This window comes from Lolium rigidum, chromosome 1 (genome assembly GCF_022539505.1).
Source record: "Lolium rigidum isolate FL_2022 chromosome 1, APGP_CSIRO_Lrig_0.1, whole genome shotgun sequence".
Taxonomy (NCBI): Eukaryota; Viridiplantae; Streptophyta; class Magnoliopsida; order Poales; family Poaceae; genus Lolium; species Lolium rigidum.
The window spans coordinates 2,908,471-2,935,127 of record NC_061508.1 but is presented as its reverse complement, the minus strand read 5'-3'; the positions used below and the strand labels follow the sequence as shown (position 1 = coordinate 2,935,127).

The 26,657-nt window shown below is 45.8% G+C and overlaps 1 pseudogene; it reads left to right on the top strand.

Moving 5' to 3' along the window:
* Nucleotides 1–376: 376 nt before the first annotated feature.
* Nucleotides 377–25,284, top strand: LOC124703179 (annotated as a pseudogene).
* The last annotated feature ends 1,373 nt before the right edge of the window (nucleotides 25,285–26,657 follow it).

The following is a 26,657-nucleotide window of genomic DNA, read 5'->3' as shown; positions in this document are numbered from 1 at the left end:
GACCTTAATTGTGTCACATCTTTTTTTATAAAATAAGAAACAGCAGGCCTCTACTGTGATTTTTCTATATTGATTTTCAGTATAATATAGAGTTATATTTAAAAAGCTAATTAAAAAAGTAGCTATATAAAAGCCCTCAAGGCCACTAGGGAAAAACTAGTGAAAGCTAGACAAAACTTTGAACCCAAGATGCTAGACCGGCATAACTTTGGACGCCACTTCCATGAAAAAACAATTGCCACTTTCACCACTTGGCTAGCAGCATGTTTCCGTAGCTTTGACCTCTGAGTATATATACTAGTATCTACTATAATGGATGCCCACTTTATTGTGTTGATTCATCGCCTCTCACCGTGAGGAGAGGGGAAAACCGGAGATGGGTCCGTGTCTAAGGTGCAGTTCGTGGTTACCTCATGGCTCCGTGCTCTTCTTGCTGCTACTCCTGTCAGTTCTGTGTTCTTCTCCGACGGTGGCTGCTCAGGCTCAGATGCAGCCACAGACCGACCCAACCGAAGGTATGTACCCATGCATATTCACTCGTCGGTCCTTGAAAGCGTGAATTCTGTTGGATCCTCAATGCTTGGGTGGCAGCGGAGGCGGTGAACGCGATACTGGCGAAGCTAGGGCTGAAGGCGCAGCCGTCCTGGAACGTGAGCGGCAACCTCTGCAGCGGCGCCGCCACAGACGACTCGATGATATTGGACGACAACCCAAACTTTAACCCGGCCATCCAGTGCGACTGCACGGACCAGAACGGCACCATCTGCCACGTCACCAAATTGTACAAACCTTAATTTCTTCTCCTGCATTTGTATCAGTCAGAAATGATCAACATCTGAAGTGACGACTATTGATCTTATTTTTATATTCTTGGATGGAGCAGCAAGATAAATGATCTGGCCGCTGGCCCCATCCCGGAAGAGCTGCGGAACCTCACACACCTCACCAAACTGTATGTGTTTCCTCACTTCCACCCTCGAAATGCTCACTAGGGAATAGAAAGATAAAAACCCATAACTGAGTGCAGATATTTGCCTTTTGGGCACCAGTGCACCTGGTTGCACAAAATAATTTTTAAAGAAATTATTAGTATGAGCAAAAAATCTCAGAACAAACATGTATGAAGATTTCAATCTTCATAATCGTCCTTTGAAGTTTCAAATGATAATGTTGATATTTGCATGAGGAACAAGTAAAAGCGGTCAAATAGGCAAATTTAAAATTGTAAAAACATGACCAAACTTCTCATCTTTACTAAGGCTCCTACATAAATTTTACATCGAGTCATAAGTTTGACTAAACATGCAAAAGGGAATATCAAAATCTGTAATATTATATAAATACATTATGAAAAAATAGCTTATGGTGGATCTATTGTTATTAATTTGGGAGTGTATATCTTCAGACTTTTTTGTATATACTTGGTCAAATTATATACCATTAACTTTTTAGCTAAATTTATATGTCATGAACATATATAGGGACGAAGGTAGTATCACAAAAGGATTTCACATATAGATTTTACTATTGGGAAGAAAGAGATGAGTGACTAGGCAAAACTTTTGGTATCAGCTGATGCAAATGTTCCATATTTAGTTGCCACATGAGGCTGGATGTGATTACCTTGGTCCAAATGCGATGACTTACCATGTCACTGCATATTAAATCGATCATACAAAAAAAATTAGAAGAGGAGATTCACAATCATGCGGCAGGATGATTATGAAGTTTTTGAGCCTACTATGTTCTACCTGTTTTGCTCCTGCAGCTACACGTTTGTTGTTCCTCCTTTGTCCATGAACTTGGAGTAATTAATCCTCCTCTACGGCATCCTTTGTTTCAAACCATTAAAATTGTTGTTGGGGAAACAAGTAACTTGTTCATGTCACCTCTTCCATAAACCGTACACTTTTGGACTCCTCCCTCTGTACACAACAAACTAGTAACTACTTATATTAACGTTACATGCTTTTGTTGCTCTCTCGTTGCACGGGAAATGAACAATGCCACATGAAGAGTGCTAGATTTTGCTTGTTTTTCCTTTTTTTTAACCTTCAGACAATAATTTGTCCGCAATAATTCGCTGGTAGAAATATTTAACTCTCGAAATAATTTTTCGCCAGCAGCAATATTCAACTTGTTGCACGGGGCACCATTTATGGCATGAACAGTGCAACATAAACAGTGCTCCATTTGCTTTTTTTTTTTTACTTTCTAACAACCATTTTTCCGTAATAATTTGTCGATAGAAATATTCAATTTTCAAAGTAATTTGTCGTTAGTAGAATATTCAAGTTTCAAAGTAATTTGCCACATGCCGATGTTAAGTACGAAATAGAGTGTTAACTTCCTAATAGTAATTCCTTCATGGCATATATTCCTGTGACGGTAATTTCTCAGCAGCGCACAAACGTGATAATTTGAACACGAAACAACCTCAAACATAGTTCTAGACGGTAATTACCCGCCAGTATTTACTCACCGGTGCATAACGCAGAAATTTGGAAAAAAAGAAACCATGTTCACCATCTTCTTACCTAGGGAAAATATTATTGTGACCTTCTATGACACCATCATAAATATATACTTCACCTTCCGTCACCTCTTTTACCCGGAAAGAATACTGTTTGCCTCCTTCTACCGTACCTTTAGAAAGGAATACTAACGTCACCCTCTACCTCTTTCAACCGGACAAAATACTAGCATTTTCTTCTGTACCAACTACAGAAACAAAGACATTGCATCATCAACCTCATCTTTTAGTCGGGGAAAAAAGCACCGCATTTTTTCTAGTATTTGTCTAAAAAAGACTTGCTCTGTTATTCGTCACACCTTTTAACCGGCGCAAGTTGTCCCTCCATTCACTACAGATACATTATTGTATTGTTGGCATACTACCCATTTTTTTCATCACCCTATGATCATATGGTGTTTTTGGTACATACTACCCTCTTTATTTCATGGCTTCGGGATTACCTATGGGTGATCGGCAAAAATGAGCCATGGCGCTACAGTACCACATTTATGTTTTCTTGAACAGTGCTTCTACACAAGCACTTCTATAGTACTTCAGTAACCTATACAATGTAGTACTTCGACAATATTATTTCACCTGCTACCTCTTTCAGCTGGACAAAATACTAGCATTTTCTTCTGTAGCTACTTGGGGAACAAACGCACTCCTTCATCCACCTGCATCTTTTAGTCGGGTAAAATAGTATTGCCTTCTAAATAGTGTCTACCAAAAAGATTTACTCTGTTATTCGTCACACCTTTTAACCGGCGAGAGTTGTCCCTCCAGGCACTGCAGCTACAACTTAGTACTGCTAGCATACTACCCAAATTTTCCATCACCCTGCGATCATCTGTGATTTTGATACATACTACCATACTTTTTCTTCGCCTTGTGATTACCTAAGCGACATTGAAACAATTGAGCTATGGCGCTACAGTACAACGTTCACCTTTCTTGAACAGTTCTTCCACATCAGCAATTCTATAGTATTTCAGTAACCAAACATTTTACTACTTAGAATATTACTACCAACAATCTACACTACTAGAAAACAGCTTATCAGTGGCGTAACTGTTTTGCTCATCAGTGGCGCACTAGTGGTGCGCCACTAATATCACGCCATTGCTAACTTTTAGCTGTGGCGCACACTAGTATCCAATATATCAATGGCGCACCATGTGGTGCGCCGCTACTAGCACGTTATGGTGCGCCACTATTGTAAGCTACGGCGCCACTACCACGGATTAGATGTGCGCTACTACATAAGCTGGGGTGCGCCACTACCACCAATTAGATTAGAAAATAAAAAAACGCCACATGCCTGCGTGTGGCAGGCGGAATCTGAGCTGACCCGCTACTTTTGTTTTATTATTATTATAACGTAGAGTTATTACAGGACCTAAATACAAAAATACCAAAGTTTCTCATCTTTGCAACTACAACCCTAAGAAAATGAAAAAAGCAATCAAATCCTTGCAGTTGCCCGCACGGTCTCCTCTTCGATCTGCGCGACGCTGTCCTTGAGGTGGTTGCGCGAGCTCGCCGGCGGCCGTGATGTTGCCTCGCCGTGCCCTAGGTCCAGCAGCTTCCGCCGCCGTAGATCTCTTGACACGCGGGTACTGCAGTACCAATCGCACGTGGTGTACGACGATGACGCGAGCGACGCGGGCGCGAGGCCGCTCCTCTCCGTGCAGCGCCACCATGTAGGCCTCCACCGCCGCGCGTCCGGCAAGACGTTCGCGCACATCATGCCGCTGGGATCCTCCGCCGAGGCGGCGGCGTACGTGGTGGAGGGTTCGTACGGGCGGCGGAGCCGCGCGGTACGAGAAGCGCACGTGGGCGACGCCGCGGCAGGAGGCAGAGGTGCGGCGGAAGGAGTCGGTTGGTGATGACCAGATGTTCGGCGGCGCCTCGTCGCGGGACGTCGCTGCTGCCCATGTACTTGCCTCCATCGCCGGCTTCAACGCGAGCAGAGGTCGGGGGAGAGGGCCAGCCGACGGGAAGAACATGGAGCACGGCAGGGGTCGGGGGAGAGGGCCAGCCGTTCGAGCTGGCGAGGGCGCTGCCGACGGGGAGCCGCCGTTCGAGCTGGCGAGGGCGCTGCCGCGCGTCTCGTCGAGGGAGCCGCACCCGAGGAGCCGGTGCACCGGCGCGGTTGCAGGGGAGCACTCGGCTGCGAAGAGGGTGGAGGCCGCGCGCGTGGCTGCAGCGGCGAGGCGCCTCCACCGGAGGAGGCCGGATGGAGGGGCGGAGATGCGGCGGGGCTCAAGCAGGCCCGGCCGGCGGTGCGGCTGGAGGGGCGGAGGTGCAGCGAGGTTGGGCTGTCGGTGGGGAAATTATTGGAGAGTTCCAGAGAGGAGCGGCTGTGTTGGGGAAATTATTGGAGAGAGAGGAGCGGATGTCGCCGTGACTTAATTATTGGAGAGAGGAGAAGAGAAAATGGGCGGTGTGGGTGGGCGGGTCGTGCGGTGCACAGTGGCGCACGAGGCAGAGTGCGCTATTGTTGTTTACAGGATAGTGGCGCACCACGTGAAGTGCGCTATTGCTCTTTACAGCATAGTGGCGCACCATATATATGTGCGCCATTGCTATTCGAATAGTAATGGCGCACCTATATGTGGTGCGCCATTGCTAACCTAAGACATGTCTATAATTCAGCTCAAAAATTAGTAGTGGCCTATCACTACACTAGTGCGCCATTGGTAATAAGTTACTAGTGGAGCACCATTTTTTGGTGCGCCACTGCTATATAGCAGTGGAGCACCTGTGTAGTGGTGCGCCACTACTAGCAATCTTACGGCTAGGCCTTTTCCTAGTAGTGCTACATGCCAAGGGCACGGCATGCCGCTACAGAAAACTTCCTAGTTCATATAACAAGACACAAGAATAGCTTGTAAGGCAGAGCAAGACAAGATCATCATAATAAGCATCAGAAGTCACACTAGATCAGATACTAATAGGAGCAATTATGATCATTTGTAAGAGAGGATCACAAGTTCATCATACAACTATGGTGTCAAGCTACCAGCACAAGAAAGTGGGTGTCATACGAAGACCGCAAGTTCACCATTAAATGAGGGGTTAGTATATACCACCTCATCAAAATATACATGCCATCAGAACTTTTTAGGGCCTAGTTACCACCAAAATATACATCATCATCAATTCATCACAATCATTCATGCATCGTCACTCCACGCTCCACGGACCGTAAAGAACCCTACAACTATTATACATATTGTAATAGTGCTTGCCGAGGTAGCTAGGTTTTGTACCAGAGTGTCGTGTTGCTCCGCCATGCCAACAAAGTTGACACCCTCTGCAAGTGTTCTTGATGAGGTAGCTGAGAGCCACCATGAGAGACTCCTCGCTAATCCAAATATGTCCATGGTTGCCTAGTAGAGGTCATGGTGCATGTTAGTAGGCATGTTGTCCCTAATGGCGTGTGCAACATGTTTGACGGCATCGATCATGCTAGAGAAGTCACAGATCTCATTGTCATCAAAGGATCCCCTCTTCCCCTTGCCTGCAGGAGGTACCAGACCATCAGAAGTTTTCCTATGGCCATCGAGGATGACGATATTAGAATCCTGGGTGTGTACATAGTCTAGTGAAGGAGTACAGATGGGCTTACCTGAGCCGATGGCGAACTTTTCGGTGGCCAGACTAAGGAGAAGATGGACTACATCTCATCATAACTTACGTGAACGAGGATGGTAGTGATGGGGGATTGTACTGATCGAGGATGAAGTGAAAACAAGTTGTAGACGCTAAGTGTGATGTGGCTCTAGCAGTGCCTAGTCTCGAAGATAATCGTGAAGGTGTCCTCACAACATTGAGCTTTGATGGGGTATGTGAGCTTGGTCACCTAGAGCAATAAGACCCTCACTAGTAGAGAATAGGCTAGTAGAGGAGTGGTAAAATCGCCATTAGTGTGACTATTTTCTCACGCCACTAATTTGAAGACATTGTTAGTAGGTAATGGTTGCGTTGCTATGCAGGGCCACAATTAATTCGCCAATCTGTAGCCATGAAACTTGGACGCCATGAATGAACTTGCTCAACAGTGGCATGTAGGCCAGGCACGCCACATGTGGATAATTCCCGTGCTATTAATTTAGAATTTTGTTCAGTTTAATATGAAAAATTACAATAAAAAAACATTTTTTGGTGAAATTTAAACCAGCAAATTTCATTTAAATTTATGACATATTACATCAATTTGATTTTTTTTAGATTGAACTACAAATTAAACCAAATTGATAACCTCCACTGCAATGTTGGTACAACCTCGCCGGAGAGGTCAATGTCGAAAATACCATTGGCGTCATCGCCGGAGGTGGTGAGGTCAACGGTTGCGCCTCGTCCCTATACTTTCTACTTGCTAAGTATGGCACCACCGTTCACTAGCGTTGGTAAGGTGCACCTCATATGTTGGGAGAACTTTGCGGCAGATCTCCACCATCACGCAGTGTGCAGCATCTTTGGCGGCGGCTTCTGCAGCCCGCTGTGCCTAGATCTCTGCCATGACCCGTGCCTCGGCGGTGATGAATTCCTACGCGGCCGACTACCGCTCCATGAACTGGCAAGAGAACTCGGCAATGCAGGCCATGTGCATGGACTTCGTCTCCTCGCGAAGGGCAGCGCAACGCCTCTCCCACATCACCATGGAAAACGAAGCGAGGAGTGTGGGCTGATCTTGGGATGTTAGAAGTTCTGCCGCCTTCTCCCCTTCATCATCGAAATCGTTATAGAAGTTCATCTTGTCATATGCTGGCAGAGGCATTGGCTATAGCGGCGGTGGGGATGGGGGCAGCGCGGTGCAGGTGATTTTCTCCCAAGTGTTGATGAAGCGGTGATGCATCATGGAGGAGGTTGTGGATGTGGTGAACAGCGAGCGATGTGCTCCATGGTGGAGGAAATTTGATAGCTTACGTATGACGACAACAAGCGATAGGATGTGCCGTACGTAGCATTAATCGCTGGCGTCGGGAGCCGAGTTGGCATTGTGTGGGTATGTGGTGAGGTTTGTCGGTGCATGCAGAAAACCGTCGCCGCGTGGAGGAATTGCAATGGTGTGAGCAGGGTAGTTGCATCATTAAAATAGGCTGACCGACCACCTTGTGTCGCTGACAGGGCGATCCATAGAATGGTTTGTTAGCTTTGACTAAATGTATGCTGAATGTCTAGGAAGACGCATGTTTTTTCTAGATCAAGTGACGTGACAAGTCATGGTCTTATTCAAGTGGTGGCATGAAGAGCCACACACATACCACTAAATCTGCCCAAAGTGGTGGCGCGTGTGCACATTTAACGCCACCGATAGCTGCATAAGACTGCTCATAGTGGGAGTAACATAGGTAGTAACATCACAAACCTCAAAACATTTTGGTGACATGGCATGTCAATAAATGAAGAAAGAGAGTGGGGTGGTAACTAGCTATGTTACCATAACATCACACTTCTCAAGACAAGATGAGTCTACAATCTAATAAATATGGCATGCATGACACCACATATATGTAACTACCCACTATGAAGGTAGTAACATAGGGTAGTAACATACACCATGTTACTACTCTATGTTACTCTCCACTATGACTAGTCTAACAGTGGCGTTCTGCAGTGCCTAGCACCACCATAAATACACGGTCAGGTCAATGTTCCTGACCCATTCAACATGATTTTTCATTAATCACCACAGACTATTAATGGGCCCAGACTGGTGGCATTGCGGATTCTACCATGCCAGCATTATTTACAGCGGTATTGTACAAATGTGACGTGCCAGTAAGTACAAAAGTTCTAAGCATATCCCTACCAGTGCCTCCACTTCCTCAAGTGATTGCACACCTGGCCTTAGCTTCATAGTGCTCAAATAGAGCCTACACAACGATAGTCAGATGAACCTCCTTGGAACAACCTCCTTGGAACGCCACTCTTGACAAGTTCACACATCTATTATATACTAAAAGCAAAATACGGATGTCTAAAATAGAGACACGAGGTTAATCCACATCACCTTAATTATTGTGATAGTTAGATCTAAAATATGTGGTTAGGATTTAATATGAGAATAATTATTACGTAACAGCCTAATCAAGATCTGACACGTTTTATGGTGGAGACACATACCAAATATTAAAAGGAAATGTTGTACAGATAAGACGTGTAAAACAAACACAAAGCTGATTTAATAAATATATCGATCCTTTTTTCCTTTAGCTCAAACACCGATCCAACTAAACTAGCTGAAGCCGGGCCTAAATGCCAAATCGACTTAGCCTCCACTCCCACCGTTGAGTGTAAAGGCAGATCAAAGAGCAAAGCTACAGACAGTGTAGCATATATGATATTATATTTTTTCTGAAAATTTAAATTCCACATAACTCCATGCACGTGCATGTGGCCAAGCTAAAAACAACATCTAGACATTTATTTGAAAAATAAAAAATAAAAGCAAATATGTGCAAGTTAATTCTGGCTATATACGTTTTATCGGGGAGAATCAGTTCGTGAGAAATTGTATTGCACTTTACTAGGTAAATCACATTGTCTGGATCTGAGTATTCTCCGATAGATGTTTACTACTCGGTCTCAAGTCAAAATTATTTAGATAGTTAGATCTAGATTTTACGGTTACAATTTAAGGCATATAATCACGTAATGCTACGTAAGTCTGTTTTATTAGATAATTTGGCATGCCACTGTATATTTGGAACAGTCTCTGTATATTTACAATTGTTGCGCTGATCGACCGGACAGAGTCCAAATGTGTTACGATAAATATGAAAAGCAGAACAATTGACCCGTACATTGAGCCTTACATCCAACATGCTTCAGGTAAGTAAAAAAATATCAGGATGTCAGGGGCTCGGCCAATGAACAGTTGGGATCAATACTCAAGTCATTGCATGCGTTGTGAAAACATTTGAAGGCATGCACAGACACGATCGATACTACAAGCCATGCACGCGATACCAAAAAAGGAGAAAATAGAAGCCATGCATACTCCATTATTCCCGCACGCGAGGTAACAAATGATTAATAATCTTGCTTTTCCACACGTATGATTTCTTTCTTTCTAGCGGGTCGGCAATCTTTCCGTGCAATGAGAGTGCTAGGAACCAAAGCGTATTATAAGGTCGTAATAATCTATTTTTGTTTGAAGGTTTATTAGCATTGGGAATATATATGCATCCAATTAGGTCAGCATCGGGCGGTTTAAAAAATATCCTTAGTCATCATTGAGAGCAAATCGATGGTACATACATTACTCCCCAGTCCCAAATTAGATGACTCGGATTTTTATAGATCCAAGAGAATTTAGAAGCGTTTTAGTGTGTAGATACATGTGAATTTACACAAATCCAAGTCACTTATTTAAAATGGGGAGCTTTATGAGTCTGTGTGTTGATGATAAGCTAGAAAAAATATGATTGTGGTGACGACTTTATCGCCCAAGCATGTAGTACTATCACTTGACACAGCAAATATATTTGTGCACACATGTAGGACTTATAGATTTAAGAGTGGGCTAGGGTAAAATAAAACTTATAAAATCAGTGGTAAATTAGAAGAGACACTCTAAAATGCCTGCAATCAACATATTCTACTTTCACAATATAAGTATAACAGATTACTAGGACCCATTTTTCAAAATAATTTCATACGGTTTTTGAAAATACTCAACTGTTTGGCAACATATTCATATTAAATAAATATCTAAATAATAACTTCGAGAATGTATGCATGTCTATAAAGTGTCGTGTATACTTGAACGATGTAAGAAGTGTAAATTTATTTCAAAAATATTTAGGGAGGTAAAGATAACGCCCTCGCGTTTGCGAGGGCCACTATGCTAGTTTTCTCTAGAAATGGTTCCCTTCATTTGTTCCTTTGAGCCTAGCTTGACAATATTTGCAGCCACCTCTGAAGCTATGCTCTGCACCAGGCTATGCAAACCTCCTCCATTATGGGTTTAAGCACCACCAATGAAGGCACTACTACTTTCTAAGGAATGTGATGAAGCTATCTGGGAATAAGCAACATTGACTAGAGCCCGACTAACATCGTCACTAATCGATTCCTACATTAATTATGCATGACATATCTGTTTAAACACATGAAAATCGAACTGATTACAAGATGCACATGCAATAACTACCACATCCAGTACACAAGCTAAAGGTTCATAATTAAGCTAGACAATAGGTCACCCCAAAGCACTACACGTGATCTATCTAGGAATTAATGATCTACAGGAAGCTTACACTGCTTATCATGTTTCTTATTTTTAGATGGTTGATATTTGTATCGACAATCATTGATTCATAAATTGTAACTCTTGAATATTCATATTTTTAATAAAAGGTTGTGTGCATCAACCGATGCAGAAGCCGGGGCTACCCCATTTCAAAAAAAAAAACAAGCTCAAGCTAACCAACCTGTACTCATGCTCAAAATAAAACTAAATCATAATACAAGCAGAAATAAATTTCAGCAACCTACTGTACTGCAAGCACAAGTATCTACCCTACCAGTGATAGATTTCGACAACCTACCATACTACAAGCTCGCACACACACTTCTACTCTGAAAAAGAAATGCACATGCACAACCTAGCCAGATCTAAACTACCAAGATCACAAATAACCAACCAAGGTAGATATATATTGGTTGCCTATGTTGTGAAGTGTATAAGTAGATTGCCTAGCCCTTTCCATTAGTTTGGACTTTTGGTTCAAGTGGTTAGTGCATGAAGCTTAACATGGTATCAGAGCTCTAGGTCTCGAGTTCAAATCCTGGCTTTTCACGTGGTTTTCGCAATTAAGCCTAAAAATTGCTGTTGCCCCCCTCTTTAGCCACCGCTGATGCTCTGTTTCGGTGTGCTCTTCTTCTTTCACGTGTTGACTTTCTCTTCTCCCGTCACACGCGAGTGGGGGTGTTGTGAAGTGTATAAGTAGATTGCCTAGCCCTTTCCATTAGTTCGGACTTTTGGTTCAAGTGGTTAGTGCATGAAGCTTAACAGCCTACACCAATTAGCAAACGTGGGACCACGAAAAAGGATCGCTCGATGAAGAGAAGGAAGTAGGTTTGCCTCCGTCGCCGACCGGAGATAAGTGTGATGCTTAGTTGCTCTCGGATGGGCTAGTGCTCAGAGGAGGGAAATGGTGGCTTTGAAATGGGTGGTGGGAGTGGAGGGTAGAAATAGAGGAATGTTTCGTCGGCAAGTGACAGAATTTCTCCATCCCCTTTTTCGTTGCAGCACGCAACGTCCGGCCATCTCCATGCATGGTCGGGGGAGCTCATGCAGCTTGCACTTTCTTTTTACAGTCGGGGATCAGGCCGGAGGGTGGCTCCAAGGAAATGGCCAAACCGACCATTCCTAGCGAGCATATCTCCGAGATCCTTTAAGTTACACATTGGATGGGACAAAATTTCACATACATCGGGTGTTGGTGGCCTCCACGCGGGCAACCTATCACGCACTATGTGTGATCCTTTCTCTCAAATCAGTATGTTTCTTACAAAAAAATCAATGCAGGTTCGCAAACTTAGTAAAATGTCAGTAACAATCAATTAGAGATGTTATTACTATTGGCGAGTTTATTTATTATCTCTTTTTAAACCCCACTCTTATTATTAGTAAAAGGTGAATATATATTTTGGTCCCTCCACTGCTGCATAGTTTTAGTTTGGTACCTTAACTCGGACTGGGATAATATAAATTTTAGCCCTCTAGTATCAAATCCTTCTATTATTTGTATAATATCTCCCATGAAAATTATGAGGACATGTTGGACATTTATCACACCTACGAGACGAGTAAACACAAACATTGTCAAAAAAAAAAAAAAAAGAGAAAGCGGAGTGACAAATAGAGAAGGTGAAAACGTAGGCAAAAATATAAATATTTTGCATTGATGGTTCGGTGGGTGGAAACTTTGTTCGGGTTCACGTTAAAACAAAAGTTAACACACCGCTAGCGTGTTTCACCTCGATGATCCGCAAAGGTGTGAGGGAAGTATATCTTGTTAAATACAATAAAGTTCCAGAGTTTTACTACCATTTCACATCAAAATTGTTGGACCGTTTATAAAAATTTGTACTAAATTATCGAATTTTAATTGCTTTGAATAGTTGAACGCCTAAGATGCGACTTGATGTAAAGTTCCAAATCACCCAAACCCAGTGTAATTGGTAGAGGCTAGGGTTCTACCAGGACGGGGGAGTAGGTTGTAGGGGTGGAAGTGCTGCGAGCGAGAGAGAGAGAGGGGCGACGGCGCGGCGCCGTCGCGAGGGCTGGGGAAGGCGGCGGCTAGGGTTTGGGGCGGCGCGTGAGGAGAAGGCTGACTCCTTTGGGAGTCGGCAATAATGAGATTGATTATTGCTTGATCGAAATAGTCTGATTACATCTGTTTATATAATAGAATAACTGGGCTAAGCCCCTAATTTGGCCTACTATTTGGGCTCCTTCCTGGAATAGGAGATGCCGACCATAACATCTTTCCCCGCCTTCGCAAACAGCTCGTCCTCGAGCTGAACATCAGGAAAATGTTGCTGAAACTCCTCTAGCTTTTCCCATGTAGCGTCCTCCGAAGGCAGGCCAGCCCACTGCACCAGTATATGCCAAGCGCCCATACGCAGCTGCGCCTTCAACACCTTCTCGGGGACCAGAAGCACGCGGCCATCATCATGAGGAGGAAGGGCTGGTACCTCGGCCGGAGGATCTCCCTTGTGAGCCTTCAGCAAGCTCACATGGAAGACGTCGTGGAGGCGAGAACCCACCGCCAGCTCCAAGCGGTAGGCGAGCGTACCAACACGCTCCAGCACGCGAAAGGGCCCGGCATAGCGAGGCCCCAACTTGTGCTTGGCACGCGGATCCAGTGACTGCGCCGTCCTGTGAAGTAGGCGCAGCCAGACCCAATCGCCCGCGGTGAACTAAGCGTCGCGATGATGAGCGTCATAATACTTCCGCGCCAGCTGCTGTGCCTGAAGAAGATGCTGGCGCGCTTCAGCCAAAATCTCATCACGGGTCCGAAGCAAGTCGCCCGCGGTCTCCGAATGGGCCGAGCCCGACTCATAAGGCAGCATCCTCGGTGGTGGACGCCCATAGACCAACTCAAAGGGGGTGGCGTGCAGGGCGGAGTGATAGGAGGTGTTGTAGCAGTACTCCGCCCATGCCAACCAGTCCGCCCAAGCGCGCGGACGATCCCCTGTAACACAACGCAAGTACATGGCAATAATCTTGTTAACCACTTCGGACTAGCCGTCTGTTTGCGGATGGAAGGCCGTGCTCATGCGAAGCTTCAAACCCGCCAGGCGAAAGAGATCGCGCCATACATGCCCCGTGAACACGGGATCCCGGTCGCTGACAATGGACGACGGAAACCCATGGAGGCGCACGATGCCGTCGAAGAAGGCCCGCGCCACGGACACGGCTGTGTACGGATGGCCGAGCGGGATGAAGTGGGCGTACTTGGAGAAGTGGTCGACCACCGTCAAAATGACGGATTTGCCGCCCACCTTAGGGAGGCCCTCGATGAAATCCATGGAGATATCCGCCCACAGCTGCGAGGGAACGTCTAGCGGCTGAAGCAGCCCCGCCGGCCGTAACGTCTCCGTCTTGTTGCGCTGGCACGTCACATACGACCCCACCAAGTCGCGGACCAGCGCACCATCACCAGGAATGTAGAAGTCATCCTGGAGACGCTTGAGCGTCTTTTGCACACCCTTGTGACCTGCTGAGTGTGCGAGAAACAGGGCCTGCTAACGAAGATCGTCCTGATCGGGCATGAAGATGTGGCGCCCGTGGAGAAGCAGCCCGTCAGACAGGTGCCAGGGCGCGGCGAGCTCACCCGCGTCGAGGCGCTGGCGCCCACCGTGGCCCGGCGGACGTCGTCGATGAAGGCGAACGACGGCCCTGAGCGGATGCACATGACCACGCCGCCGCCGTCGAGGGAGTCCGCAAGCTCCTCCGTGTCGCGGCGAGAGAGCGCGTCGGCGACCGTGTTGAGGCGGCCCGGACGGTACTCGACGGTGAAGTCGAACCCGAAGAGCTTGCTGATCCACTGGTGCTGCGGAACGGTGGAGAGGCGCTGATCAAGCAAGAACTTCAGGCTGTAATGATCCGTGCGGACCCGGAAGGTGCGCCCCCACAAGTAGGGCCGCCAATTGCGCATGGCCTGAACATGCCCAATGAGCTCACGCTCGTACGCGGCGAGCTTGAGATGGCGAGTGGCGAACAGCCGACTGAAGAAGGCCAGCGGCCCGTCCCCTTGATGGAGGACAGCGCTGAACCCGATGCCGGAGGCGTCGCAGTCCACGACGAAAGGCAGGTCGAAGTCCGGCATCTGGAGCACGGGTCCCGTCGTGAGCGCCCGCTGAAGCGCCTGGAAGGCCTCCGTTGCCTCCGCGTCCCAGGCGAAGGCGTCGCGGCGCAGGAGGCGGGTCAGAGGCGCGGAGATGAGGCCGAAGTCGCGGATGTACTTCCGGTAGTAGCCCGCGAGCCCCATGAAGCCACGAAGAGCCCGCGGTGACTGCGGCGTCGGCCATGCAGCGACGGCCGCGACCTTGTCAGCATCCATCGCGACGCCCTCCGCCGTGATGACGTGTCCCAAGTAGGCGAAGGAGGTCGTGCCGAACGAGCACTTCGAGCGCTTTAGGTGGAGACGATTCGCTCGAACCTCGTTGAAGACGATGGCGACATGCTGTAGATGCTCTGCCCACGAGGCACTGTAGATGAGAATATCATCAAAGAAAACAAGCACAAAATGGCGTAAGTAGGGAATGAGCACGTCATTCATGAAAGCCTGAAATGTTGTCGGTGCATTGGAGAGGCCGAACGACATCACCAGGAACTCGAAGTGGCTGTGGTGTGTGCGGAAGGCCGTCTTCGGAACATCATCCGGATACATCCGCACCTGGTGGTAGCCCGAGCGCAAGTCGAGCTTGGTGAAGAAGTGCGCCCCATGTAGCTCGTCCAACAGCTCGTCCACGACCAGGATGGGGAACTTGTCCTTGGACGTCATGGCGTTGAGCGCGCGGTAGTTGATGCAGAAGCGCCACGTGCCGTCGGGCTTGCGCACCAAGAGCACCGGCGCCGAGAAGGGTGAAGTCGAACGGATGATGCTCTGGGCCATCATGACCGCCACCTGGCGCTCGAGCTCGTCCTTCTGCAGCTGGGGGTAGTGGTACGGCCGTACTACGACAGGCGGCGTACCCGTCAGCAGGTGGATGCGGTGATCGCAAGCCCGCGCCAGAGGTAGGCCCTGTGGCTCGGTGAAGATGTCGCTATGCTGCTGCAGAAGGTCGTCCAAGAGCGGATGCGTCGGGTCGAGGGCGGCAGCCATCAGCGCCAGCTGGGGCGCCGGTGGCCCGGAGCTGCCGAGGCCCCTCCACTGGACGCGGCGGCCGCCCGCGCGCCAGAAGATGAGGGACAGCGCCTCCAAATCCCAGAGGATGGGCCCGAGGGTGGACAGGAAGTCGATGCCGAGGATGAAGTTGTAGCAGCACAGGTTGATGCCGACGTAGTCCACGGAGAAGTGCTCGACGCCGATGGCGATGGGCACCTGCCGAGCCACGCCCTGGCAGGCTAGGCGGTCCCCGTTGGCGACGGTGACGCTGAAGTGCTCGTCTCCTGACGGCTCTAGTGCGAGGCGGCGCATGGCGTCGCCGGCCAGGAAGTTGTGCGTCGAACCCGTGTCAACCAGCGCTGTGAGGCGCTCCCCGCTGATCGTCACCGGCAGGAGCATGGTCTTCGCCGTCTTGATGCCCGCCAATGCATGGAGGGAGAGGACGAAGGCCTTCGCGTCGACCGGCCCATAGGTCGTGGCGCCTGGCTCGGAAGCGGCCCCGGTGTCTAGCTCCGGGGTAAGTGGCCCGCCGTCCTCATCATCGACCGTCTCCAAATAGAACAGGCGAGCGCACGTGTGACCCTGAGCATACTGCTCATCGCAGTTGAAGCAGAGGCCCTTGCGGCGCCTCTCAAGCTGCTCGGCCGTCGTCAGGCGATGGAAGGGACGTGGAGGCGCTGCAGGGGTCGTCGCGGCAGCCGGCAGCGTCGGGCGCACCGGGGCCGTCTGGGCAGGGCGTGGCGGAGGGCGGGCTCCCCTGCCCTGGAAGGACTGCTGGATGGCGAGGGTGCGCTGCTCGTACGCCCGGGCGTAGTACATGGCGGTCTGCAGGTCCTGCGGCTCGCACATCTCCACGTCGACCCGGATGTGGTCGGGAAGGCCGCCCACGAAGAGCTCGGCGCGCTGACGAGCTGAGACGCCGGGAGCATGAAACCCCAACGAGTGGAAGCGATCGGCGAAGTCCTGCACCGACGAGGTGAACTGCAAGCGCCCCAGCTCGGCGAGGCGACTCCCGCGTACCGGGGGTACGAAATGGAGGAGGCACAGGTCACGGAAACGCTCCCACGGCGGCATCCCGCCCTCTTCCTGCTCGAGGGCGTAGTACCATGTCTGGGCGGCTCCACGGAGGTGGTAGGAAGCGATCCATGTACAGTCAGACGCCAATGTCCGCTGCCCCCTAAAAAATTGCTCGCACTGGTTGAGCCAGTTGAGGGGGTCGGTGGTGCCATCATAGGTGGTGAACTCAAACTTGGTGTAGCGTGGTGGCTGCTGAGCGGCCGGTGCAGCGACGAAGGTCGTGGCCAACGCGGTAGAGGGCGTGTAGACAGCGCTGCCCCCCGCATGAGGATCGCCGTAGCCGCTGAAGCCACCGAAAGGGGAGGGCGCAGCGGCGGTGGAGGCACGGTCGGCTAGGCAGGGGCAGGTGTGAAGACCGGCGCGTCCACCCATGAGGTCCGCTGCGACGGCGACGCTGGCCACTTGATGTTGGTGATGGGGACGCCCTGGTTCGCGGCCGGGGCCGGTGGAGGTGGCGCGTGTGGCGCTAGCGGAGGCGGCGCGTGTGACACGACGGCCGGCAGCCCGTGCGTTACCTGCAGGAACATCCTCATATTGGCGATCGCCATGGTGAGATCGCGGACAGTTCCGCCAGAGAGAGGACGGGGGGCGGCTCGGCGCCCGGCGCCACATGCGCGGCGGCGGTGGAGGCCGGCGGCGTCTCGGAGGCTGCAGCGATGGTGGCGGATGGCTGGCCCGACGACATGATCGCAACCGAGGAATCTGATACCAAATTGGTAGAGGCTAGGGTTCTACCAGGACGGGGGCGTAGGTTGTAGGGGTGGAAGTGCTGCGAGCGAGAGAGAGAGAGAGGCGGCGCCGGCGGCAAGGCGCCGTCGCGAGGGCGGGGAAGGCGGCGGCTAGGGTTTGGGGCGGCGCGTGAGGAGAAGGCCGACTCCTCTGGGAGTCGGCAATAATAAGATTGATTATTGCTTGATCGAAATAGTCTGATTACATCTGTTTATATAATAGAATAACTGGGCTAAGCCCCTAATTTGCCTCACTATTTGGGCTCCTTTCTGGAATAGGAGATACCGACCATAACAGTAAGATTTATGTGATTAACGTTGTTGGTCTCTGATCTTGTCATTGCAGGGACCTCAAGAAAAACAGCTTTACCGGCCCATTGCCAGCTTTCATCGCTGAACTGACTGCTCTGCAGTACTTGTATGGCTTCAAAATCAAAAACAACTTTGCATTATACGTGTTGATTTGAATCAAGCTTACATTTTTTTACTCCAATATGACAAGAACCGTGGGCACCAATGAATTATCTGGACCTGTGCCAAAGGAGTTCGGGAATCTTACAGATCTATTAGTACTGTAAGATACAATCTTGTCTTCCAATTAGTAATTTTAAAGAGTGGTATCTTCTAATCAGTTTCAGTTTTTTATAATTCAAAATGAATGTGTTGTACAAATTCCAATGTATACTTAGTCGGGCAAAGTGCATAAAGTTGTATATTTTGGGATAAGTAGAACCCCAATAAAACAGACCATCTTCCTCAATAGATGTTGAGCATCATTTAGGCTTGTAAAATGGATTCAGTGGCACTTCCTTTTCAACATTGCCATACAGTTGACCTAGATTATCTTATCCTTTCAGTGGATTGGGATCAAATCATTTTAATGGCTCACTTCCAAATGAGTTAGGAAAATTGACAAAGCTACAGCAGATGTAAGTAATCTATTTGGTCACTTTAATTTTTCCTTTGCATACACCTTTAAATTGTTCAGATTAACAATCATCTGCTTCGGTGGAAAATGATTGATGTCTTTGAATTGTAGGTACATTGATAGTAATGACTTCAGTGGTCCTCTACCAGTGACACTGTCCCAGCTTACGAACCTGTCAATTTTGTAAGTTTGCAAGACAATCTCAGTCTAATTCATACCAATTTCAACTTTCAACCAATAATCTATGGACACTCTTGTCATTGTGCATCCAGGTGGGCATCAGACAATAATTTCACCGGACAGATACCTGATTATCTTGGGAGCTTCACCAACTTGAACCAACTGTAATATATATGTTCCACCAATCACCCATGTTAATATTTGTCAACAGTTTTTCTTAGCTTAAATTGAAGCCAAATGCACTGATAAGTTTAGAATTGATTTGCATTATTTTCTTACCACCACAAAACGTGTATCATATGATAGGAGGATCCAAGGGAACTCTTTTCAAGGACCGATTCCCAGAAGTCTTTCAAATCTCATAAGTTTGACTAGCCTGTAAGTTTCTAAGTAGTTTCGGTTTCAATTGTTGCAAAGATAAGTTTATGGCATTGATACACACATTGTAACAGGAGAATAGGAGACATAGTAAATGGAAGCTCTTCAATGGAGTTTGTCAGAAACATGACATCTCTGAGTGAGCTGTATGACACACCCTCTCCAATTTACATTACATCTGGGTTTAAGATCCTAAAACTTCAACTACTTGAATTGCAGAGTATTGAGGAATAGCAAGATATATGACACACTTGCGTCGGTAGAATTCTCGAAATTTGAAAAATTAACTTTACTGTAAGCATTTTCCTTACCAGAGAAACCACATTCAAGTGGTTACTTTTCTACTACGAATAATTTCATTTAAAAGTTTGGTACTATGTTGTCTAATAATCCTTATTCCCTTGGTGCAGGGATTTGAGTTTTAATAATATCACAGGCCAAATGCCTTTATCAATCTTTAATCTTCCGTTTCTTAGTTTTCTGTAAGCATTACTCGAAAATGTTTTCTCATAATGTCTTCTTAGAATCATGTTTCTCTGATGTTTTTAAATATCCTCTTTCGAAAATATGTTTGAATCAGAATTCTTGGGAATAATAGTCTTTCTGGAAGTCTACCACCTACGAAAAATGAACAACTTACCAATTTGTATGAGACCATGCTCCCTCAATTCCACTTCATATTTACTCTGTGAAAACAATATGTCACAAACTTATTACTTACTTTATTATGTTCATTGCAGAGATTTTTCATACAACCATCTCTCAGGAAACTTTCCTGCTTGGGTTACCGAGAAAAACTTGCAATTGTATGCTTCATGATATTTAATGATTAAACATTCGGAGCCACTCTGATTGCACTAAGCAAAAATTCTAATTTTCGACCTCATATTTTTTGTGTTGTGCTTAGGAATTTGGTGGCAAATGACTTTGTGATGGATAGCTCCAATGACAGGTACTTGCTGCATTTCATGTATTAAGTTTGATGCACCAACTAGTGGAACCACAAGTTCGAACTAATGTATAAGGTCGGACAATCCAGATATACTTGAACACCTCTCTTACAGGTGGATCGATAAGTTCTAAACGTGATAGAGGCCAAGCAATTTTTATTGAATGGGAAAACAAGAGACCTAGACAAAATATTTATGTTTTGATACCATATTAAGTTTGAAGCACCAACCAACCAGCATTCTGAACTAAGGGAGAAGGATGGGCTATATCAACCTCCCCCTCCCCCTAACAAGGCCTTAGAAGTAGGATCGGTGAATGCACTTAATATTTTTATAAACATTATGATGTTTGTGTGTTGAAGTTGAGACCTCTATTCATACAATGTTAGGCCATGTTCGTTTAATCCCAAGCAGCTAGGGATAGGTCTGGATTGAGGCCCAATCCCGGATGTCCATCCCCATGATGCATTTTTTCAAGACTAGGTGGTCTTTGTTTACACCCTGGAGGTTTTAGATCCCGACTCAACCGTCCAACTTCTTCAGCTTTGTATAGAATTATTTTCTCCACACTTGACCCATGCAAAATTATCCACGATATGACACACACAGAGAGGTTGTCGGGTGTGAAATGTATGGTGATATAGATGACTTAAATGAACATGTATATTTTGGAGGGGCTAATAGGGATTAGTCCTGACATGGATAGGGTGATGGAAAGGGATCACCCCAATCTAAACCTGGATTGGTTCCATGCTTGGAATGAATCAAAACAAAACAAACAAGCCTTTAATTTTCCTGCACCAATTAGTAGGACCAAGAGTCAGAGAGAAGATTGGATAATCCAGATATACTTCAACAACCGTTCTCATGTTTGACACAATAAGGCTTAAACTTTCTAGAAAGAGGGTATGCGACTTTTTTCTTGTAAAGTGTGAAAGCCAAGACTTAACCCAACAACTCTTTTCTGATACCATAATAAATTTCATGCACTAACTAGTGTAGAACTAAGAGCATGGACTAATAGAGAGGGGTGAGCTATATATTTCAACATCGTCTATTCCTACCAAAATTCAAGTCGGCACAATTATTTATGTCAGTGAGGTATCTGAAAAATATGCAGTGTTTTGTAAGTAAAACTAAAAATATTCTTTTTTTTTCATTTGTAGTGTTTTGCCATCAGGGTTGAGTTGTCTTCAGCGAAATACCCCCTGTTTTCTCGGATCTCCGCAGTGTAAGCCTTATACTATTTGATTTTATTTAAATCCACAACAGTACTATCAGGGCCATAATTGCAGGTTTCCAAGTAAAAGATACTGATTTGTAACATACATGCAGCTTCATCCTTAGCGGTTGACTGTGGAGGTAGTAGAACCATATCAGGCTCGGACAATTTGATGTATCAGGCTGATAATTCAAATCTTGGTGCCGCATCGTATTTTGTTGCGGGTGCACGCTCATGGGGTATTAGCTCCACTGGAAGATTCATGGACCCACCCAACGGAACTTTTATAATCTATGATTCACGCCAATTTCTGAACACACTAGATTCTGGGTTGTTCCAAACCGCAAGAATGTCAGCATCATCTTTGAGATACTATGGCATTGGACTCGAGAATGGAAACTACACAGTGACACTTGAGTTTGCAGAATTTGAATCCCCTGATCCAGTGGCTTGGAAAAATAGAGGGAGGAGAGTCTTTGATATCTATCTCCAGGTTGCTTAGAAACTTTAAATTCTCTGATATATGGTACTGTAATTAGCTCATATATTGTGACCAATACATTCTTTTGATTGATATCTATATAGGGAGAGCGCAAGGAGCAGAACTTTGACATAAAAAAGGCTGCAGGAGGGAAATCCTACGTTGCCGTAAAGAAGCAATATTTTGTTCTTGTGGTAAAAAACTTCCTTGAGATTCATCTTTTCTGGGCTGGCAAGGGTACTTGTTGCATTCCTACACAAGGCTACTATGGGCCTGCAATATCGGCTTTCAGCGTAACCCCAAGTATGAACCTGAACTAGAACTTATTTTTTCACACGAAGTTGTAATTCTATTCACAATGATGTGTTGAACTAAAATCAACTAACACATACTACAATTATACCTCCCATGGTCCCGAAAACATGCCTCGTTTGCACAATATCAAGGTTTATAGCTTCTACCATTAATGCATTTTGTCAAGCTTCATGTACTAGCCAACACAACCAAAACACTAAACTGGTAGAAAGAGCTAGGAAATTCACGTATACACATCAACACCCCTCATCACGTGTGATGGGATAATAGAAATTCAATACATGGAACTGAGAGGTAAGCGCACGAGGCCTTGTACATGGATGGAGGGGCACCAGGAATTTTAGGATAAATTGCGCCACATCACACTTGAACACGGACTCGATAGCTTTGCTCTGATACCATGTCAAGGTTCATGCACTAGCTAACACAACCAAATGTCTGAACTAATGGATAGTGATGGCAATCCATTTATACACAACGACACATTTAAAATCTAACAAGAACATGAAACTTTAATACGATATTACCTCCATGGAGGTCATCACGCTTACAAGACCTTATCTTGAGCACCGCGATAGATCCTAGGTCTAGCCAGCTGGATCAGATAGTAGTGGGAAATTAAGGCCATTCCCTTTATGGAGGCGTTGCTTGGGCTGCATGAGGAGTGCTCGATGTGGTAGCTGGAGAAATAATGAATTTTTACCGGCTACAATATATTCTCCGGGTAGAAACACACAATAAAGTTATGTTGAATGCAGTCTTACACGTCTTGAAAATAAAGGCAACCATAATTACTAGAGCATCAATATGAAAATGAGGGTTGATATTGTATATATTTCATTTTGTTCGTTCTGCACTCGTATATATTATAATAGTTTCCATCATTATATTTTTAGTGCCATGGAAAGTGAAATCACATCCGGTTAGTCCTATACTCAAATTAATAAATTCAGACACTGCTCATCAAAATAAATGAAAAGTTGGATAAAAATATCAATTTGTCTTGCAATCTACTGCAAACTACTCTGGAATACTAGGTATGGAGTTACGTATTTGTAAGAAAGCTTTAGCAAAGTGCAATATCTAATACATGTAATCAGACCTTTCGTTCAACCTCTTTTGAAATATACTGACTTTTTAGACATCACATTTATAAAAAGTGAACATTGTGTCAGATTTCAGCCCTACAGTGTATAATTTTGTTGCAAAGAAGAAACATAGTAAAACAGGTGTGATTGTCGGAGCTATACTTGGTGGGGAAGTTTTAGGATTGTTAGCATTTGCCGGAATCTTTGTTTGGAGGCAGAAAAGGAGAAAACAATCACTGGAGCAAAAAGGTATAGGATACACTAGGAACACATTTTGTGTTTTATCTGAGCAAATGACTAGTGGAAGTACGCTCGTTATATCTTTTGTGATGTCTTGCAGAGCTATACAATATTGTGGGAAGACCTAATGTCTTCAGTTATGGGGAACTGAGGTTAGCTACTGAAAATTTCAGTTCTAATAACCTTCTTGGTCAAGGAGGTTATGGGCAGGTCTATAAGGTTGGTTCATCCCGTACAATGCTACAGTCTTGAATTTTCTTTGAAGTGTTTGTTCTAGAAGTAACTTATGATAAGCTAGGTGTACAATAAATACTAGAGAGGACAAACATATCTATATGAGTTATTTTAGTTTTTGATGAGATCTTTATGAAAATCCTAAAATGAAAGGGGGATTTCTTTTAGTGTTTGTAGAGAAAATGATGTTTACGGTGCCATACCTGAAACTTCCATTAATTGTTGAAAAATGTTGCATTTTTGTAGGGAAAGTTAACCGATGGGAGGTTTGTGGCAGTGAAGCAATTGTCTGAAACATCTCATCAGGGGAAAAAGGAATTCGCAACAGAAATAGAAACTATATCTAAGGTCCAGCACCGTAATCTTGTGAAGTTGTATGGTTGTTGCCTTGAGGGAAATAAGCCATTGCTGGTCTATGAGTACCTGGAGAATGGAAGCCTGGACCATGCTCTGTTCGGTACACATTTTGTTGATTGACGAAATTAAAAATCTTCAAATTTAGGCTTAATTAGTCTAGACAACTAAAAATGTAAACCTACATCCACAGGAAAAGGAAATTCAAACCTTGATTGGTCAACACGTTTTGAGATATGCTTAGGAATTGCAAGAGGTCTGGCCTATCTTCATGAAGAATCTAGCATTCGTGTGGTGCACAGGGACATAAAGGCCAGCAATGTCTTACTTGATGGCAATATCAATCCGAAGATCTCAGATTTTGGGCTCGCCAAACTTTATGATGAACAGGAGACGCATGTTAGCACGAAAGTTGCTGGTACATTGTATGTGCATTTCCACTTTGTTACCCTTTATGTTTACATACTATATTTCACATGTATGCTAATGATGGTTATGCTCTCCTTTGTGAAGTGGTTATCTTGCACCAGAGTACGCCATGAGGGGCCATGTGACAGAGAAGATTGATGTGTTTGCTTTTGGCATTGTTGTACTTGAGACTTTAGCTGGAAGACCAAACTATTACACTACTGAGGACCAAAAGAAGATTTACATTTTTGAATGGGTAAGCTCAATGAGTTCTTTGCAGCTCCAGTATTCTATGTATTCATAGAATTTAAAATCAAACTCTCCCACCACAGTTTTGACATATGTTAGTGCCTATGTCATGTAGAAGAATTGCAGCAGAATTGGTACAAATATATCTTAATATAATAGTTCAAGATTTAGTCTGCTTGATTTTTCTAACACAATGTGCTGCATTTTATCTTACCATCTCGACGCTTTCAGGTCTGGGAATTGTATGAGGACAACCACCCTCTGGACATGCTGGACCCGAGGCTCAAAGAATTTGACACAGAGGAGGTGCTCCGAGCCATCAAGGTGGCACTTGTGTGCATCCAGGGCTCGCCCCACCAGCGGCCGTCCATGTCGAGAGTTGTGGCCATTCTGACAGGCGATGTTGAGGCGCCAAACAATGTGGCCAAGCCCAGCTACATCACAGAGTGGCAGGTCAAGGGCAATGGCGACACGACCCTCATGAGCTCCGAGCCCAACGAGCTGTCGAGCTTGGCTTCGAGTACCGGCTTAGTGCAATTGCCGTTCGTAGGCTCATTCATCAATGAAGAAGGCCGTTGATATGTGAAGGAAATATGCCCTAGAGGCAATAATAAGTTGTATTATTCTATATTTCTTGATTCATAATTATGTTATAATTGTAGTAATTCCAAATATTTGTGACATCGGAGGAAAACTCTATTACATGTGTGGAATTATAAACACAAAATAAGATATACCTAGTCACACCTCTATGGCTAGCACAAGTGAGATTGATAGTCTTGTTTTCTGACTATAGGGCAATGAGTAAATCTTGTTATGAGGTTGCCGGTATCACATGTGAGTAATATTGTTAGTGGAACAATGATGGTGTTAGGGCAATATGCTTGTTGTATTACCAGGGGGCCAAAGGCCACAATATATAGTACATGTACAGGTGCACATATGCAGAAAGCCCCCTAACATATGGGGAAACTACAATATACAGATATATACATCTAACACCCCCTCAAACTCATGGTGGATCCACAACACTGAGTTTGGAGAGTAAGAAATCATGCTGCGCTCGAGTCTGTGCCTTCGTAAAGAAATCCGCCAACTGCAAATCTGAAGGCACATAATGAACCGCAACAACCTCATCCTGTACCTGTGCACGTGTGTAAAAAGCATCAACACCGATATGCTTGGTCAGCTCAGGCTTAACCGGATCACGTGCAGTACTGATAGCACCTGTACTGTCAGACAAAAGTGGAGTGGGTGTCATAACAGAGACCCCAAAATCTGCAAGCAACCACCGTAACCAAGTCACCTCAGCAATCAACAAAGCCATAGCTCGCAACTCAGCCTTAACACTCGAACGGGAAACTGCGACCTGTTTCTTCGTCTTCCAAGCAACAAGCGAACCACCAAGAAACATACAGTAAGCAGAAAGCAAACGACGATCCGTAGGATCACTCGCCCACGTAGCATCCAAATAGCACTGGAGCTGGAGAGAGCTGGAACGGGGAAAGAAAAGGCGACGAGTGATCGTGCCACGAAGATAACGAAGAACACGGAGGAGATGACTATAGTGAACAGTGGTAGGAGATGAGACAAACTGACTCAGAATATCAACGGGATAAGAAATATCGGGACGAGTGACGAGCAAGATAAACAAGACTCCCAACACGATGGCGATAACGAGTGGGATCGGGAAGAGGATCACCATCGGTAGGACGAAGCTTAACATTAAGCTCCATAGGAGTATCGACTGTGCGCTCATCCCCAAGAGCAGCACGAGCAAGAAGATCCCGAATGTACTTTTCCTGAGAGATAGAAAAGCCATCAGAAGTGGAGGAAACCTCAATGCCAAGAAAATAGCGAAGAGGACCAAGATCAGTCATAAGAAGCTGATCACGAAGACGAGCCTTGACGAAGGCAATATACTCAGGATCATCACCAGTAATGATCATATC